The sequence below is a fragment of the Hemitrygon akajei genome, chromosome 11 (genome assembly GCF_048418815.1).
Source record: "Hemitrygon akajei chromosome 11, sHemAka1.3, whole genome shotgun sequence".
In the NCBI taxonomy this organism is placed as follows: domain Eukaryota; kingdom Metazoa; phylum Chordata; class Chondrichthyes; order Myliobatiformes; family Dasyatidae; genus Hemitrygon; species Hemitrygon akajei.
Genome location: NC_133134.1, coordinates 113,075,715 through 113,094,208, shown reverse-complemented (window position 1 = coordinate 113,094,208; position 18,494 = coordinate 113,075,715). Strand labels below are relative to the sequence as shown.

General features: G+C 46.4%; 1 protein-coding gene across 1 annotated transcript in view; it reads left to right on the top strand.

The window, feature by feature from the left end:
- Positions 1-17,430: 17,430 nt before the first annotated feature.
- The window catches only part of LOC140736375 (piezo-type mechanosensitive ion channel component 2), a 232,857-nt gene continuing 231,793 nt past the window's right edge, over positions 17,431-18,494 (top strand). The window contains exon 1 of the mRNA XM_073062358.1: positions 17,431-17,543. The gene's annotated coding sequence lies outside the window, so the exon portion shown is untranslated. The remainder of the gene's footprint in view (positions 17,544-18,494) is intronic.

Sequence of the window (18,494 nt, the reverse complement as noted above, 5' to 3'; positions counted from 1 at the left end):
GCTTGGGAGAGTGCCCTGCAGCAAATAGGAATAGTCAGGTAAGTGATTATAGTGGGGTGGGAGGTTGGCAGGGTTCTCGAGAATAGGTGGGATAGGCTCCAGTGAGGAGTAAACCTCCAAACTAGGAACACCTTCCACCTTTCCTGTCTCAGCTTGATCCCTCACACACTATGGCTGTTGTCACCAAAGTCCATATGAACATCAACTAACCAAAGGTTAATATGAATGTGTTTCTGTGTGTGATGTGTAACCACATCATCTAATTTCCTCCAGCTCTATTCCTACAATGTCATGTTCAGGTATATCTCTATTAACTAATTACAAGTACCTGAGATAGATAGACATAGGAGTAGAAATAGACCATTATTATCTCTCTCAACCCCTCTCTTCCCTTCTCCCTGCAACGGTTGATGCCCATGCCCCTACTACTCAAAAAGCTATCAACCTCTGCTTTGAATATACCCAGTGACTTAGCCTCCACGACCACTTATGGCAATGAATTCCACAGATTCACTTACTATTAGAATCCACTATGAGAATGCATGGTCCATTGAGTGCAAGAATGTAACAACGATTGTCAGTGTAGATAAGTGATGGTGACACACTACAGGGTAGTAAGAATCCCATCCACAGCCAAGGTTGACCAGTTAATGCAATTTATTTCATTCCTGCAGGTCTAGCCAATCAAATGTGTCACACTGACTGCAAAACACTACATCTCAGTCTAGAGCAGGGACTCAGCCTCCGTCCCCTCTCTGTCTAGACGAGAGACATTTACACACTGCTACTCTGTAAAAGGAAGTGTGACACAGTCCATCCACTGACAGTCTGGACACCTGACACATTTCATGCCCGGTCAGTCTAGACGAATGTCAGTTACACGTTCCATCCACTGCCTGTCTAGACCAGTGACAGTGACACAGTCACTGCAGTCTAGAGCTGTAAATGTTTATTTCTCTAATGCTTACAGTGTATCTCAGACCTTTATCAAAATCCATGTTCTTCTTGTAAAATGTTTTTAATGTTTTCCACTGTTTTCAGCTTGAAAGAAGCCAGTGCTGGAAATGGGATTCGCCTGGTTTTCCCAGACATTGGAATTTTGATTGGAAGCTTGGCTGCTTTAATTGTGTGTAGGAAATTGTTGGTTGTTCCCAGGATGGACAGTGGAGTTCAAGATCATGCCTGGGACGTGGGTCAGTCTGGGAGTGAGGTAAGGCGGAAACTTCCATAAGAGGTCGAGTAACTCTTCTTTAACTTACCCTCACAGTAGGTTAAACGGTCAGTATAACATCATGGGCCTGCACTTGGCTGTAGTGTTCTATGTTCTCTGTTTTAAGTTATTTCAAACTTGAAGACCAACTGGCCAGGCAATTCTATTATATGGGAGGTTACAGTAAAGCTTTTTGATGCTAAATCATGTTTCTTTTAACTAGTATGGATTGGTGTTTTCTGTCTTGTCTTAGTCTGATGGAGATTAGTGTCTCTTTATCAGGAAAAATTGCAGAGGTTGCTTGTAGGTCTAACTTCAAGTTTGTGCAAGTGGTTTCAGAGCTTATTTGCTGAAATATCAGTAGGAAGTCAAACATTTGTTTCGATGTACAGTATAAGCTTATGAAATTTCCCACTAAAACCTGAACTATTCTGGGTCATCTTCAGTTTTTGGTGGGAATATGGGAATATAAACCATTCGATCCATAATCTGTACCCATTTGCCTGGACATCCCACTAAATCTCATTCCTTCTCTGTACCCAATAAGTTTACCTTTCACCTTTAACTCTGTCAGGAAGAAGTGTACGGTACAGAATCTGAAGAAGAAACGTGCTCGGACTCAGAATCTACAGAGGATGAAGAGGAGGATGATGATGAAGAAAAAGAAGACACATTGGCTGAAGATAAGGAAGGCAACAAACAAAGATTCACTCAGAGACTAACTTTATTAATGATAGGGATTAAGGAGCTGATTGGAGATCTGATAATTACAGCAAGGAAGGCTGTTGTTACTGCCCTATTATGTTTTGCAGGTGAGTATCATTGTGTTACTGAATACACATAAGTTTCTGAAACTTACTTTGTGAGAATGATTGCCAGAAGGAAAGGAGACCTGCTTGTAATTAACACCTCATGAGCATGGCATACCAAAACAAACTGAATACTGCCCATGTGGGTTTACATTCTTGAAATATAGGAAGCATGATAGCCAATCTGTACATAGTAAGATCCCAGAAGGAGCCATGTGATGAATGAGAAGATAACCACCCATATTTTACAGCAGTCAGAAGTAAGTCAGAAACATTTCCTGCATCATTTAAAAAGGCTCTGAAGCACTTCCTGGCTCCATACATTCTGTGCAATCAATCATAGTAAAGAATTCACAGCAGCATTAAAGCTGAAAGATCTTCAGGAGGAACCAGAAAAGCAACATAAAGATAGTGATGTACACTTGAGTTGAAGGGAAACATTCTGAACTTCTTTGGCTGAATGTTAAATATTGGCCAGGTCACTGTCAGATCTCCCCAGAGGGTGTCTTGGCATTTTTCACCCCAGCCGACAGGCCAGATGGCCAATGTCAGCAAGGTGACACATCTGACAGTGCTGCAGGAGTGAACTAGAACCCTAAGTTATGTCTTGCTGTGGTCCGGTACGTGAAATCCGCATTCTGGTTCATGGTCCGGTTCATTGATCCTTATTCTGAGTTTTCCTGTTTTTCCCCTTGTTCCATTTGGGTGCCTTAATTGAGGCACCTGATTCTCGTTTTGGGCTGGCACATAAATACCTCTGCAAACCAAGGATTCCCTGCTGGACTGTTCCCTTCCCCTCCCTATCTAAATCACTGACAGTTTCCTCAGCAGTGACCTAGGCAGTTACCTCGGCAAATATCCTCGGCAGTCATCTCGGCCCTGCGTTTGAGAAGGGTCCTGGTGGCTCTGAGCCCAAGTAGGAGTCCCAGCAAAGTCCAAGAACTGAGCCAAATCTAGTTCAAGAGCTTCGCCCAGCCCAGGAGGTCCCTTGCTCAGCCCAGGCCACGACCAAGTACCTCGTCCTGTCCAGGTCAAGGCTTTGTTTTCGTCCTGTGCTGGCGTTCTCTTGTCCAGTCCAGGAGTCCGTCATCCAGCCCAGGCCACGACCAAGTACCTCGTCCTGTCCAAGTCAAGGCTTTGTTTTCGTCCTGTGCTGGAGTTCCCTTGTCCAGTCCAGGCCACGACCAAGAACCTTGTCCTGTCCAGGTCAAGGCTTTGTGTTTTCATCCTGTGCTGGCGTTCTCTTGTCCAGTCCAGGCCACGACCAAGAACCTCGTCCTGTCCAAGTCAAGGCTTTGTTTTCGTCCTGTGCTGGCGTTCTCTTGTCCAGTCCAGGCCACGACCAAGAACCTCGTCCTGTCCAGATCAAGGCTTTGTGTTTTCATCCTGTGCTGGCGTTCTCTTGTCCAGTCCAGGAGTCCGTCATCCAGCCCAGGCCACGTCCAAGAACCTCGTCCAGTCCAAGCCACGACCAAGAACCCCGTCCTTGGCAAAGTCAAGGCTTTGTGTTCTTGTCTTGTCCATGTGCCTTGTCCTGCGCAGGAGTTCCACGTCCAGTCCTGTAGCCACGTCTTGTCCTCGCCTAGATCCTGAGTCCAAGCCCGAGTCAAGACCCAGGTTCTGGGTCCCTGTCCAGTCTCTGGCTCGGAGTCCTAGTCCAGGCTCCTAGTTCCAAGTCCTTGTCCTGGTCCCGCTTTCCTAGTCTTCGGCCCTGGATGAGACAAGGACAGCGAGCCTGAGCTTAGGACTATATCTATGTCCAGCATCATTTCTTCCTGACTCCCCTTGCTTTCTTGATAAACCTTGTCCTGTTCCTAGTACTTCAGTGTCTGTGTCCTGCATTTGGGTCTGCTCCCAGCACCCCTTTATGACGTGTCTAGTCTGTGAGCTAACAGTGTTCTGCCTCGGTAGCTGACAACACTTGCTTGAGGTGCCTTTCCAGAAGGGGAATTGCCTTTGGCATAAGAGTTAATCAAAACCAGCATATTCAAGGGGGAAAATCCTCGCGTTACTTATTTATGTACATGTACTGCAAGGGCATATAGAATCGTACACTGTGTGGATTAGTAACAGCATGAGGCTGTTTGGCCTATTTACTCCATGCTAACTCCCTGCAATGTAGCCAGTCCAATCATCTGCCCTGCAAGTCCCTTCTTTCAGCATCTTATCCAATTCCCCCCGTAAAGCCCAGATTGACTCCACTTCTGCCAATGCAGTGAATCACCACGTATTGGGTGTTAACCCACTGTGTGCATGTCACTTTTGGTGTGTTTGCCAAGCACCTCTAAATCTGAGATGTTTGGTATATCTCTACACATTCTGTGATTCTGAGCTCCTGTATAACACCTCTCAACCTTTACTGCTCTGTAGTTTCTCCAGCCTTTTCCTATAACTTGCCCCTTTGTAGTATCACTCAAGGAAGATTAAAACCCACCTGCTTTAGTGTTATGTGCCCTGTGGCTGTACCCTTGAATTCCATTGGCTTCCCTTTTTCTTTCTTTCCATTGCATTTTCAGTCAGCTTTTCCACCTTTAACAGGTTGTGAAGGACCTCCTGTTTTCGCACTCATTCGGAATTGTCCTCATTATAGCATCGCGCCTGTTCCCCTTCCTCACAGGAAGCATTACTGCTTACCCGCCTTGTGTCTTCCCATTTCCATCAACTATCTAAGTCCTCTTGAAGTCTGTCACTATCCTCCCCGCTGTCGGCTGTACTTCAGGTTTAGTGGTGTCTGTAAGTTTCAAAATTGTTTCCTTTAATGCACAATCATTATTATATTATCGGGAAGAAAGGAGCTCCAAGCAACACCAACTGGGAAGAGCAGTATCTGCTTTTCTCAGACTGAAGAGCAATCATTTATCACAACACTCTGGGTTCCATCCCCGGTCTCAGTCTCCTTATTGTTGCTGCCACTGCTGCTTTTATTCCATGGGTAGGGTCTCGATCTTGCTGATGAGCATATTATCTTTAGTAAGGCCCCAGGTTAATTGCATAAACCACATTTCCCTTATCAACCCTCAATCATACCTTCTTAGTCAAGGTGCTGGTGCTGTCTCCATATAGCTGGGCAGCAATGGCTTGTATTGACCCTCTCTTCCTCAGGTCCATATAAACTGCAGGATGCTGGGTCCTTCTCATTCTGTTTATTTCAGCTGCCCTGCCTTCATAAGGGGAACTCTGGAGCAGCAGACTTCACATACTCTAGAGCACTCCAAACGTGTAGAGTTCCTCTCCGGTGGCATGAGGGGAACCTGGAGTGCACAATGAGGAGTGGCTGGTGTGTGGCTCATTGAAGTGTGTGACTAATGACATGGAGATAGGGGAAAGGAACCTCTGGAGTGAGCAGGGACAGAAAGGACCTGTGGCAAAAGAAATTACTTGCACTTAGATTAAGACTTTTCACAAACTCGGGAAATCCCAGTAGATTTGATAATGAAGCTGCAATGTGTAGTCACTAATGCCTACAGCCATTTCAGTTTACAGTGCTTGAGATTGTGAGCAGTTAATCTAGATGATTGGTTGATGCTTGGGATAGGGTGAGGATTCTTTGCTATGGAAGGGGTGGTAACGGTGTGTGTGGTGGTTAGGATGGAAATAGTGGAGAATGATGTGAGGATTGTTATCTCTCTCCTCTAGGTATTGTACACCCATCTCTCCTCTCTGGAGTTTACTTCTTCACCTTCCTGGGCTTGGGGTCCTGGTGGGCATGTGCTCGATCCTATGGCCTCTTCTTCTTCAGACACTTGTGCCTGCTGACGTTGTTCTTCAGTGGTGGCCATCTGGCCCTGATCTACATCTACCAGCTGCCACTCTTCCAGGGGCTACTTCCACCCAACAATTTTTGGATGAGGTGAGGCTGCAGGGAAACTGTTACACCATTCATAATAATAGAGCACCCACCCTGTCAAGTGTGAAGGAAAAGAACTGGGGCAGCTTGGTAGCGTAGTGGTTAGCGCAATCTCTTTACAGCACCAACTTTAAGATCTGGGTTCGATTCCCGCTACTGTCTGTAAAGAGTTTGTATGTTCTCCTTGTGACCACATGGGCTTCCTCCCACAGTCCAAGAAATAGAATTAAGGTTAGAATATTGGTGTCAGAAGCCAGGTAACACTTGTGAACTGCCCAGCACAACCTTCGCCAATCTGATTTGATGCGAATATTGCAGCTCTATAAAACCTTGGTTGGAGTACATTTGGAGTATTGGTATTCAGATCTGGTCACCTTGTTATAGGAAGAGTGTGCAGGCTTTTGAGAGGATGCAGAGGAGATTTAGCAGGATGCATTTCTGGATTAGAGAACATGTCTTATGAAGATAGGCTGAATGAGCTAGGAATTATGGTCTCTGTGTTATAGGTAAAATGTGGTGAAACTGGAAAAGTGCAGAAAAAAATCAGAAGGATATTGTGAAAATGAAAGAGCCTTGTAATAAGGAGAGGTTGGCTAGGTCTTTATTTCCTGGAATGTAGAAAAATGAGGGGGCGACCTTACAGAAATGCTTAGAATTATAAGAGACATAGATAGGGAGGATAGTAACAATCTTTTCCCCAAGGTAGGGGAGTCCAAAACTAGAGAGCGAAGATGGAGGGTGAGGGGGGGAAAAGATTTAAAAGGGACCTGGGGGGCAACGTTTCAGGTACTCGCCGTCTTCTGCATGAAATGAGCTACCAGAGGAAATGGCTGAAGCAGGTACAAAACTATTATTAAATTGGCACCTTGATGGGAGTGAGGCTTAGAGGGATATGGGCTGAATGTAGGGGATTGGGTTGGGCTGGGTGGGCATCGTGGCCAGCATGGACTCATTGGGCTGAAGGGTCTGCATCATTTTGCTAGATGTCTCCAGTTATCTCACTTTCATCAGTTTCTTAATGTGAGGAACATTAAAGTTCTTAACACCCTAAATAGTCTGCAAAGCACATGTAAATTGGAAGGTGAATGCAGACTTCACAAGGAGTGTAAGGTTCAGATTTGATCAAGAAGTGATATCAAGAAGGTGAGCAGGACAGTGAATCTGACCTTTGATGTCAAAAATTAATTTTCAGAGGAACAATGTGGCAGCGGGGGACTCTTTAACCTTGTTAATCGGTGACCTGTATGTTATTTTATTGACCAGATGAGTTTTAATCTGGGACATGTATTAAAAACATCTCAAGATAAGGGAAGATTTTGCAATACAGAGAGTGACCAAGTCTTAAGTAAATTCTTCAAAGAACAGGGTTTCCCTTCCTCCACCATTGATGCTGCCCTCACCCGCATCTCCTCCATTTCCCAGATGTGTGCTCACTCTATCTTCCCATTGCCTTCACAGGGATAGGGTTCCTCTTATCCTCACCTACCAGCCCATGAGCCTCCATGTCCAACACATTATTCTCCACTACTTCTGCCATCTCCAAAGGGACACTACCACAAAGCACATCGTTACCCCCAACACTTTCCACAGGGATCTGTCCCTCCGTGATGTGATCCCTTTGTCCATCTGCCCCTCCCCACTAATCTCCCTCCTGGCAAATATACAAGTGACCAAAGCACTGCCCTTGCCAATTTACCTCCCCACTTGCCTCCATTCAGGGCCCACAGAAGTCTACCAGGTGAGGCAGCACTTCACCTGCAAACCTGTTGCCTACTATATCTGGTGCTCCCAGTGTAGCCTCCTTTATATTTCTGAGACCCGCTGTAGATTGGGGGACTGCTTTGTCGAGTGCCTGCATTTCATCCATACAAAGTGGAATTTCTCAGCGGCCAACTATTTTAATTCCATTCCCCATTCCCGTACTGACTTGTTGTCCATGGCCTTTTCTGACATGATGAGGCCACTCAGATTGGAGGAGCAACACCTCATGTTCCGCCTAGGTAGTCTCCAACCTGATGGCATGAACATTGATTTCTCCTGTTTTCAGTAATTTCCCCCCCCCCCTTCATTTCCCCACTCTGGCCTCTTACCTTTTCTCACCTGTCTATCACCTCCCGCTGTGCACCTCCTCTATCCCTTTCTCCCATGGTTCACTCTCCTCTCCTATCAGATTCTTTCTTCTCTAACCTTTCCCACCTATTAACTCCCAGCTTCTTACTTCATCCTCCCTCCCCTACCCATCTGGTTTCACCTGTCACATCTAGCTTGTCCTTCATCCCCTTCCCCCAACTTCTTATTCTGGTATCTTCCCCCTTCCTTTCCCGTCCAGATGTGGGGTCTTGACCCGAATCGTCAACTGTTTATTCATTCATTTCCATGGGTGCTGCCTGAACTGCTGAATTTCTCCAGCATTTTGTGTGTATTGCTGTGGAATTTCTGCGTCTGCAGAATCTCTTGTGTTTCTAGACACAGGCAGTAAACCCAGCCATCATGGGCAGAAGTTACTAAGTGACACTGTAGAGAAAGTGGATAGGATGAAGAGCGACACGGTCAGTGACATATGGCTTTGGGGATGGGGGTGGTAGGTGGGATGGAGAGGGAGCTGAGAAGGGTGTTCAACTCACCCACTGTAATGAGTAAATTGAAGGTGTTCACTTCCTATTTCAAGTACTGGAAGGAGAAAAGGAAAATGCTACTCAATATTCATACCCTACTCTGACACTTAATTGAATCATGCCTGTAATTGACTTGCGGTCCATTTCCCCGATTTTAATCCATATTCCTTGATAACCTCATGCAATAAAACTGTAACAATGTTTTAATTGAAGGGAAGTAATTGGTTTATTATTGTCCCATGAATGAGGTACTGGGAAAAACTTTGTTCTGCATGCCAACCACACGATCATTTCATTACACTAGTGCTTTGAGATACACAGGGGAAAAGCAATAACAGAGATAAACACCTGCTGCCCAATGGCACTGATCACCAGTCATCATGAAGTGCTTTGAACAGCTGGTAATGGCACATATCAAAAACTCCATTCCTGCCACATTGGACACTAACCAATATGCTTACTGACACAATCACTCTTTGGCAGATACCATAGACTCTGTCATACACCTGCCCCTGACACACCCAGGAAATAAGGACAATTGCATCTGAATGCTGTTTCTGGATTTCAATTCAACATTCAATACGATGGTCTCCCAGACCTTGGTGACAAATTCCTACTCCTCGGTCTAAACACACCACTGTGCAACTGGGTGCTGCATTCCTAACCAGCAGACCTCATGTGGTCAAGATGCACCACCACTCCTCCCTCCCCATCATCCTCAACACGGATGCCCCCCAGGGCTGAGTGCTGAGCCCACTGTTGTACACTCTACTCACACACGACTGCACGGCAAACACCCGAGCAATCACATTATCAAGTTCACCAATGAAACAACAGTGGTGGGGCTCATCACTAGCAACGATGAGACAGCCTACAGAGAGGAAATGGAAGAGCTCGAGGTTTGTTGTCTCAATATTAACGAGAAAAAGGATATGGTTATCACCTTCAGGAGAGCCTGCACCACTCACACCTCTCTTTACATTGGAAACACAGCAGTGGAAACTGCAAACAGTTTCAAACTCCCGGGAGCGTGCTTCACACTCAACCTCTCGTGGCTCCAGAGCACATTATACACAATCAGGAAAGCTCACCAAATTCCTCTACTTTCTGAGGGGGATGAAGAGATCTGGACTATGCACATCCATACTCACATCATTCTACAGATGCACAATAGAGAGCATCTTGAAAATAAAATTGAATTGAATTGAATCTACTTTATTTCTTACATCCTTCATATACATGAGGAGGAAAAATCTTTACATCTCTGTCTAAATGTGCAATGTGCAATTTATCGTAATTTATAATAAATAGTATGTACAACAGAACAGTCAATCTAGCATAGAAATACAATTGTATCAGTTTGATGGCCTGATGGAAGAAGCTGTCCCAGAGCCTGTTGGCCCTGCCTTTCATGCTACAGTACCATTTCCTGGATTGTAGCAGCTGGAACAGTTTGTGGTTGGGGTTACTCGGGTCCCCAGTAATCCTTCGGGCCCTTTTTTTTTGCATCTGTCTCTGTAAATGTCCTAAATAGTTGGAAGTTCACATCTACAGATGCGCTGGGCTGTCCTCACCACTCTCTGCAGAGCCCTGCGATTGAGGGAAGTACAGTTCCCATACCAGACAGTGATGCAGCCAGTCAGGATGCTCTCAATCATGCCCCTATTGAAAGTCCTTAGGGTTTGGGGATTCATGACAATCTTCTTCAAAGTCTGAGGTGAAAGAGGCGCTGTTTCACCACACAGCTGGTATGTACAGACCACGTGAGATCCTCAGTGATGTGGATGCTGAGGAACTTAAAGCTGTTTACCCTCTCAACTCCGATCCACAGATGTCAATAGGGGTTAGCCTGTCTCCATTCCTCCTGTAGTCCACAACCAGCTCCTTTGTTTTAGCAACATTGAGGGAGAGGTTATTTTCTTGACACCACTGTGTCAGGGTGATAATTTCTTCCCTGTAGGCTGCCTCATTATTATTGGAGATTAGGCCAATCAATGTAATGTCGTCAGCAAATTTAATTAGCAGATTGGAGCTGTGGGTGGCGACACAGTCATGGGTATACAGAGGGTAAAGGAGGGGGCTTAGTACACAGCCCTGAGGGGCTCCTGTGTTGAGGGTCAGAGGGGCAGAGGTGAGTGAACCCACTCTTGCCACCTGCTGGTGATCTGATAGGAAGTCCAGGATCCAGCTGCACAAGGCAGGGTGAAGGCCGAGGTCTCTGAGCTTCTTGTTGAGCCTGGAGGGAATTATGGTGTTGAATGCGGAACTGTAGAACAAGAGCAGCATTCTGGCACAAGCATCAATCCCTGATACAGCTGGATAATTCACCCTGTATGTCAATGAGAAACACATGATAGAAGTCTTAATTTGAGAACATGGAGAATTATAGCATCCTGTTGTTTATTACTCAGCCAAAGATTTGATTCTAGACACAGATAGTTCCTAAATGATTGAAAGAGGGATTCATAGTTGTTTCTGGAACCGAACTGCTGCATCAAGCCTCTTTAACTGCAGCTGAAGGGGAAAAGGCCCCTATCTGCGGAGCAGTAAAGGTACATGTAAGGAAATGACAAGTTTCAGTCCTCTCTGTCCATGGTACAGCACTTATTGGATATGTGGTTACCAAGTCTATCCCTGGCTGCTGGGTATATACCCCAAGTAAGTGGGAAGTGGAGACAGCCGTGGTCCTGGAAGGGCCGTGGTTATCTTGCCTACGTAGTGCTCTACATGTGACACTTGGCGCTACTACCTCAATAGGTTATGGATGCGATGGGAGCAGAGGACCTCGATACAATAGGTATCACTGAAGAGGTGGTGCTGAGCAAACTCTTGTGGGCCTGATGATAAACAGTTCCCCTGGTTCTGATGAAAGAAATGGCAGGAGTTATAATGGAGGCTTTGGTGATGATTTACCGAAATTCTCTGGACTCTGGGCAGGTCCCTACGGATTGGAGGATGGCGAATGTCATGCCATTGTTCAAAAAAGGATGTAGGCAAAAGGCAGGCGACTGTAGGCCAGTTACTTCAACATCTGTAGTTGGGAAAATGCTTGAAGCTATCATTAAAGAAGATATGGCCAGGCATCTGGAAAGAAATGGATCCATCAGGCAGATGCAGCCTGGATTCAGCAAAGGCAGGTCCTGTTTGACAAACTTGCTGGAGTTCTTTGGGGACATATTGAGCACAATAGAAAGGAACAGATGGACGCTATTTATTTGGATTTCCAGAAGGCGATTGATAAAGTGCTGCATAAAAGTCTTATCCATAAGAAAAGGATGCATAGAGTTAGGGGTGATGTATGGGCGTGGATAGAAGATTGGTTAACTAATAGAAAGCAGAGAGTTGGGATACATGGGAGTTACTCTAGTTGGTGATCAGTGGTGAGCGGTGTGCCACAGGGGTCGGTGATGGGCCCACAACTGTTCACGATATACATTAATGATCTGGAAGAGGGAACCGAGTGTAGTCTCTAGAGTGATATAGATATAGATAGGTTAAGTGAGTGGGCAAGGGTCTGACAGATGGAATACAATGTTAATAAATGCAAGGTCATCTACTTCGGAAGGAAAAATGGAAGATCAGATTATTATTTAAATGGTAAAAGAATGCAGCACGCTGCTGTGCAGAGGGACTTGGGATTACTTGTGCATGAATCACAACTGGTTGGTTTGCAGGTGCAGCAGGCTATCAAGAAGGCTAATAGGGTGTTTGGCTTCATTGCTCGAGGAATTGAATTTAAGAGCAAGGAGGTTATGCTGCAATTGTACAGGGTACTGGTGAGGCCACACCTGGAGTACGTACAATGTGCAGTTCTGGTCTCCATACTTGAGGAAGGATATACTAGCTTTTGAGCTGGTTCAGAGGAGGCTCACCAGGTTGATTCCAGAGATGAGGGGGTTGGATTGTGAGAAAAGATTGAGTCTCCTGGGACTGTACTTGCTGGAATTCAGAAGGATGAGAGGAGATGTTATAGAAACATATGAAGTTATGAAAGGGATAGATAAGATAGAGGCGGGAGAGTTTCCCAGAGAATGCAGCAGGGAAATTCTAGGCAGCTTCTAGTGTAGGTTATATGGTTGGCACAACAGTGTAGGCCGAAGGGCCTGTAACGTGCTGTAGATTCTCTTTTTTTTCTAGAATGGTGAGTCTGTGGAATTCTCTGCCCATTGAAGCAGTGGCGGCTACCTCAGTAAATGTGTATAAGGCAAGGTAGGAAAGATGTTTTGCATAGTAGGGGAATTAAGGATTATGGGGGAAAGGCAGGTAGGTGGAGATGAGTCCATGGCCAGATCAGCCATGACCTTATTGAATGGTAGAGCAGGCTCGATGGGCCAAATGGCTGACTCCTGCTCCTATTTCTTATGTTGATATGTTCACCCTCTGGTCTGATGGCACCAAAGGCTGAGAGATTCAGGATGATTGCCTTTCCGGGATATGGAGCTGCTAGACTGTCCTGGGAAGTGATTAATATGGCATAGCGAAAGAAGCCACCTATGCCTTTGAAGTGTAAAGGCTACAGAGAAAGTGCAGAGGTGTCAGCAGGGCTGACGGCTGTCCGTCCAGTAGCATTACAGAATGGAATGGCTTTGGATTTTATTCCATCAGGAAAAGGGGCACTTGTGTTGATGTACGTACTTATCTGTCGAATCAGAAAATGTAGCTAACTTACAAACCATATCTGAGATTCTACGAAAGAGATTAAAGTAGGAGATCAGCATTACAGCTGTTAAACTCCAGGAGGTGGAAAGATGGCATCTATTCTGCATTATGGTGAAACTATTGATATTGTAATAATGATTGCTATTCTTTTACAATTTTTGTGTGAACTAATAGTACGAAGGAGAGGATATTAAGGAAAGGAATGGGTACTCGTTGAAGTGGATGGAAGAAAAGGGAATTCTGGGTCGGGCTTTGAACTGCATCATTGCCTTATATACATATATGCATATTTCAATTACTGTATTTGGTGAAATGTAGTGTGTCATGAAATGACAAAAAGGAGGCTTTGTGTAAATGTAGTTTACTTGTAGTAACAAAATGGCATCTTTGTCTGTAACAAAATGGAACCTGTATTGCACCAGTGTTTTGCTAATAGTGTTCATGCAACATTATGTCGCTGGACTCTGAATCCTTGACAAACTGCAGGCCTGCAGATTTGATGACTGGAAGAATGTCAAGTACACTACTTAAAAAGACATGCAGAATAGCCTTGACTTAAAAACATAGAAACATAGAAAACCTACAGCACAATACAGACCCTTCGGCCCACAATGCTGTGCTTAACATGTGCTTACTTTAGAAATTACCTAAGGTTACCCATAGCCCTCTATTTTTCTAAGCTCCATGTACCTATCCCGGAGTCTCTTAAAAGATCCTATTGTATCCACCTCCACCACCATCGCTGGCAACCCATCCCACACTCTCACCACTCTCTGTGTTTTTTAAAAAAAATTACCCCTGACATCTCCTCTGTGCCCACTTCCAAGCACCTTAAAACTGTGCCCTCTTGTGTTAGCCATTTCAGCCCTGGGAAAAAGGCTCTGACTATCCACATGATCAATGCCTCTCACCATCTTATACTCCTCTATCAGGTCACCTCTCCTTCACCATTCTAAGGAAAAAGGGCCGAGTTCACTGAACCTATTCTCATAAGGCATGCTCCCCAATCCAGGCAACCTCCTTGTAAATCTCCTTTGCACCCTTTCTATGGTTTCCACATCCTTCCTGTAGTGAGGCAACTAGAACTGAGCACAGTACTCCAAGTGGGGTCTGACCAGGGTCCTGTATAGCTGTAACATTACCTCTCAGCTTCTAAACTCCATTAAACTCTTAAAGCTCTACTTGGGTATAAAGGAGTGACTACGCTGTCTCTTTCTTTGAAGTTATCACCAGCTCTTGTGCAATGCTAGTCTTCCCTTGCTGCAAGTAAAATAAATTATTTGATCGACTCTAAGTTAATTGTTGTTTGTTATAAGACATAGTGAAAAGGCACTCGACAATGACCTGGGTTGTGAGGTCTAAAGTGCATTTTAACACACTAGGAGATCATTCAATAGTCTTATAACAGTATAGAAGCTATCCATGAGCCTTGTATGTCATGGTCCGGTCTGTGAAATCTGCATTCCGGTTCACGGTCCGGTTCATCGATCCTTATTCCGGTTTTTCCTGCTTTCCCTGGTTCCATTGGGTGCCTTAATTGAGGCACCTGATTCTCGTTTTGGGCTGGCACATCAATACCTCTGCAAAAGGATTTCTGGCTGGACTGTTCCCTTCCCCTTCCTTCTGAAACCTATGCCTGAGGCCTGGCCTGCATTGCTGTCTAGTTCAACTGCTGGAATGAGATATGCCATGCCAGGGTAAGGAACTATCTATTGTTGAGCTTGGAACTGTCTCTGTGTCCCTGTGAAAGAAGAGACCCAGCCCTACGTCCTGTTCCCAAGGAGGGGTCCTGGCTCCGTGTTCTGTGTATATGTCCCGGCCCTATGTCCTGTTCCCAAGGAGGGGTCCTGGCTCGGTGTTCCTGTGTATGAGTCCTGGCCCTACGTCCTGTTCCCAAAGAGGGGTCCTGGCTCGGTGTTCCTGTGTATGAGTCCTGGCCCTACGTCCTGTTCCCAAGGAGGGGTCCTGGCTCGGTGTTCCTGTGTATGAGTCCTGGCCCTACGTCCTGTTCCCAAAGAGGGGTCCTGGCTCGGTGTTCCTGTGTATGAGTCCCGGCCCTACGTCCTGTTCCCAAGGAGGGGTCCTGGCTCTGTGTTCTGTGTATGAGTCCCGGCCCTACGTCCTGTCCCCAAGGAGGGGTCCTGGCTCAGTGTTCTGTGTTCCTGTGCTCAAGTCTGAGTCTGAGCTTCGTGTCCTCATACAGTTCTGGTGCCTCGCCCAGCCCGGTGCTGGAGTTCCCTCATCCTGTCCAAGCCAAGTCCTTGAACCTCATCCTGTCCAAGTCATGGCTTTATGTTCTCGTCCTGTAGCCTAGCCACATCCCTCGTCCTGGCCTAAGTCCGGGATCTGAGCCTGAGTTAAGACTCAAGTTCCGGGTTGCTGTCCAGTCTCTGACTTGGAGTCCTAGTCCAGGCTCCTGTGTCCATGTCCAGTGTCATTTCTTCCCGACTTCCCTTGCTTTCTGGATAATCTTAGTCCGGTTCCCAGTACTTAAGTGCCTGTCTTGCATTTGGGTTCTCTCCCGGCACCCCCCCCCCCCCCCCCAATGACAGAACAGTCCAGTCATACATGGACCCAACAACACAGACACTGGTGTTAAACTCTTGCTACCTGGGTTCACTCTTGTTTAATACCCCCCCCCCACCCACCCAGGTAGTCTATAGTCCGGGAAAGCCTGTTCGGTTGCCAGAAAGCTCTCATTGGGGGAGGGGGGGGGTGGCGGAGCTGTCATGGTCTGGTCCGTGAAATCCGCATTCCGAGTCACGGTCCAGTTCATCGATCCTTATTCCAGCTTTTCCTGTTTTCCCTGGGTCCATTGGGTATCTTAATTGGGGCACCTGATTCTTGTTTTGGGCTGGCACGTCAATACCTCTGCAAACCAAGGATTCCCAGCTGGACTGTTCCCTTCCCTTCCCCTTCCTTCTGCAATCTATGCCTGAGGCCTGGCCTGCAACCCATGTCTGTATCGCTGTTTAGTTCAACTGCCGGAATGAGACCGGAGCCTTGCCATGCCAGGGTAAGAAACTATCTATTGTTGAGCTTGGAACTGTCTCTGTGTCCCTGTGTTTAGTGTCCATGTCAAAGAAGAGTCCCGGCCCTACATCCTGTTCCCAAGGAGGGGTCCTGGCTCGGTGTTCTGTGTATGAGTCCCGGCCCTACATCCTGTTCCCAAGGAGGGGTCCTGGCTCGGTGTTCTGTGTATGAGTCCCGGCCCTACATCCTGTTCCCAAGGAGGGGTCCTGGCTCGGTGTTCTGTGTATGAGTCCCGGCCCTACATCCTGTTCCCAAGGAGGAGTCCTGGCTCGGTGTTCCTGTGCTCAAGTCCAAGTCTGAGCTTCGTGTCCTCATCCAGTTCTGGTGCTTCTTCCATTCTGAGTCCCTCGCCCAGCCCAGGCCAAGTCCTAGAATCTCGTCCTGTCCAAGTCATGGCTTTGTGTTCTCATCCTGCCCGTGTGCCTCATCCTGTGCAGGAGTGCTGTGCCCAGTCCTGTCCAGTAGCCACGCCACGCCCTCTCCTAGGTCCAGGGTCCAGGTCCCTGTCCAGTCTGGCTTGTAGTCCTAGTCCAGGCTCCTGCGTCATTTCCTCCCGACTTCCCTTGCTTTCACAGTACCTCAGTGTCCGTGTCTTGCATTTGGGTTCGCTCCCAGCGCCCTTATGACATATGCTTTCATCTTCTACCCAGTGGGAGAGGGGAGAAGAGCAAATGTCTGGTGTGGGAGGGGTCTTTGATAATGCTTTTCCAAGGCAGCAAGAAATGCAAGCAGTCCATGGAGGGGAGGCTGGTTTCTATGATATGGTGAGCTGTGTCCATAGTTTTTTGTAGTCACAGGCAGACCATCTGGTTATGATGCTTTCTATGTGCATCTACAAAAGCAGTGCCTTTTGGCTTCTATTACCTTGTATGATGAAGAAAGCTCCTCCACGTTGTGCATATCAGAATTCCTCCTGAAACATAGCCCGTAGTTTGTTTTGTTTGCTGGTTGTAGTGGTGGTGGGTGGGTTCAAGATGAGGTGATAGACGTACAAATTTAACAGCTTACCCAGGGAAACTGTGGTTAGAACTGGAAGTAGAATCAAGAATTAGTGGATCACACAGAAGTTAATGTAAGTATAGAACAGTCGTGGTGCTGGACTGACTGAAAGCACGTAACAGAATTGTACATAAATTCCCAGTCTTCAGCTCTTGCATTGATCGCATTGTTGATGGTTAATTTGTCCTTCCTCTTGATCCAGATTGCTTGGATTGACAGCAGTGATTCACAACGACCTCTCGGAACCGTGGCGATTAATGACCTGCTCAGGGCTTCACTGGCCGGTCCTCCTGAACCCCGTTGCTCTCCTCATTCTGTACTTCACCGTCGCAACCATAACTCGGCACCTTCTCCTCGGCGAAGAGTCTGGGGTAATTGTAGCATTGTGAGAATGTGGCAAGGCCATTGAGTGCTGTTCCCCACAGCTATCGTGCAGTGCAACCCCGCCCTGCCGAAGTGCCCGTGTGAGCTCGTTAATTTCACCGTGGTGGTCTGAGCCAGTGTAATGAGAACTGCATTAGTTTTGTAATTGACATTAATGTACATAAACTTGGCATTGAAACTGCCTACAATAATTCATGGGCTTAGCTTGCATTTTGCAGAAAAGGATGAATGTTCCTGAGGTTTTGGGGTGTAACATTTCTCAGGTACACTGTCACCTTGGGGTTTTGGTAGTCAGACACTACCATGTGCGTTGGATGATTGATCCACATTCCCTTCAGCTGTAATGTGCATCAGTACACAGATGACCACTAGCAGATCACCAAGCCCCACTCCCTTTCAGAGAGGCTGACTGAATTTGTAGCCCAGGGACCTGCCTGCTCAGTCATGGTAAAATTGATTAACTCGACACTGACCAAGGTTAAACCCTGGATCTTCTCATCTCCTGGGCACCGCAGCGCAGTGTGAACCTTACCTACCTCACAAAATAAACTAATGCATTTTCCTGATTATTTTACCTTCAAACAGAAACCTTTCTACAATCTTTCAAATTAAAATAGTGCTTGACTTGTACATGGTAGCAGAGTGGTCAGTGTGTTGCCATTGCAGTACCAGTGACCGGGTTCAATTCCCGCTGCTGTGTGTTAGGCATTCTTCATTCTCCCCACATTCTGAAAACGTATGGGTTAATAGTTAATTGGGTGTAGTCGGGCAGTGCAGGCTCGTTGGGCTGGACGGGCCTGTTACTGTGCTGTGTTTCTAAATACAAATAGAGTATTGTGCAAAAGTCTTAGGCACCCTAGATCTGTTTTTTGTCTGGTTTCAGATGGTACGACCTCCACAGATCTCACCATCATTGAGGCTGTCTGGGATTACCTGGA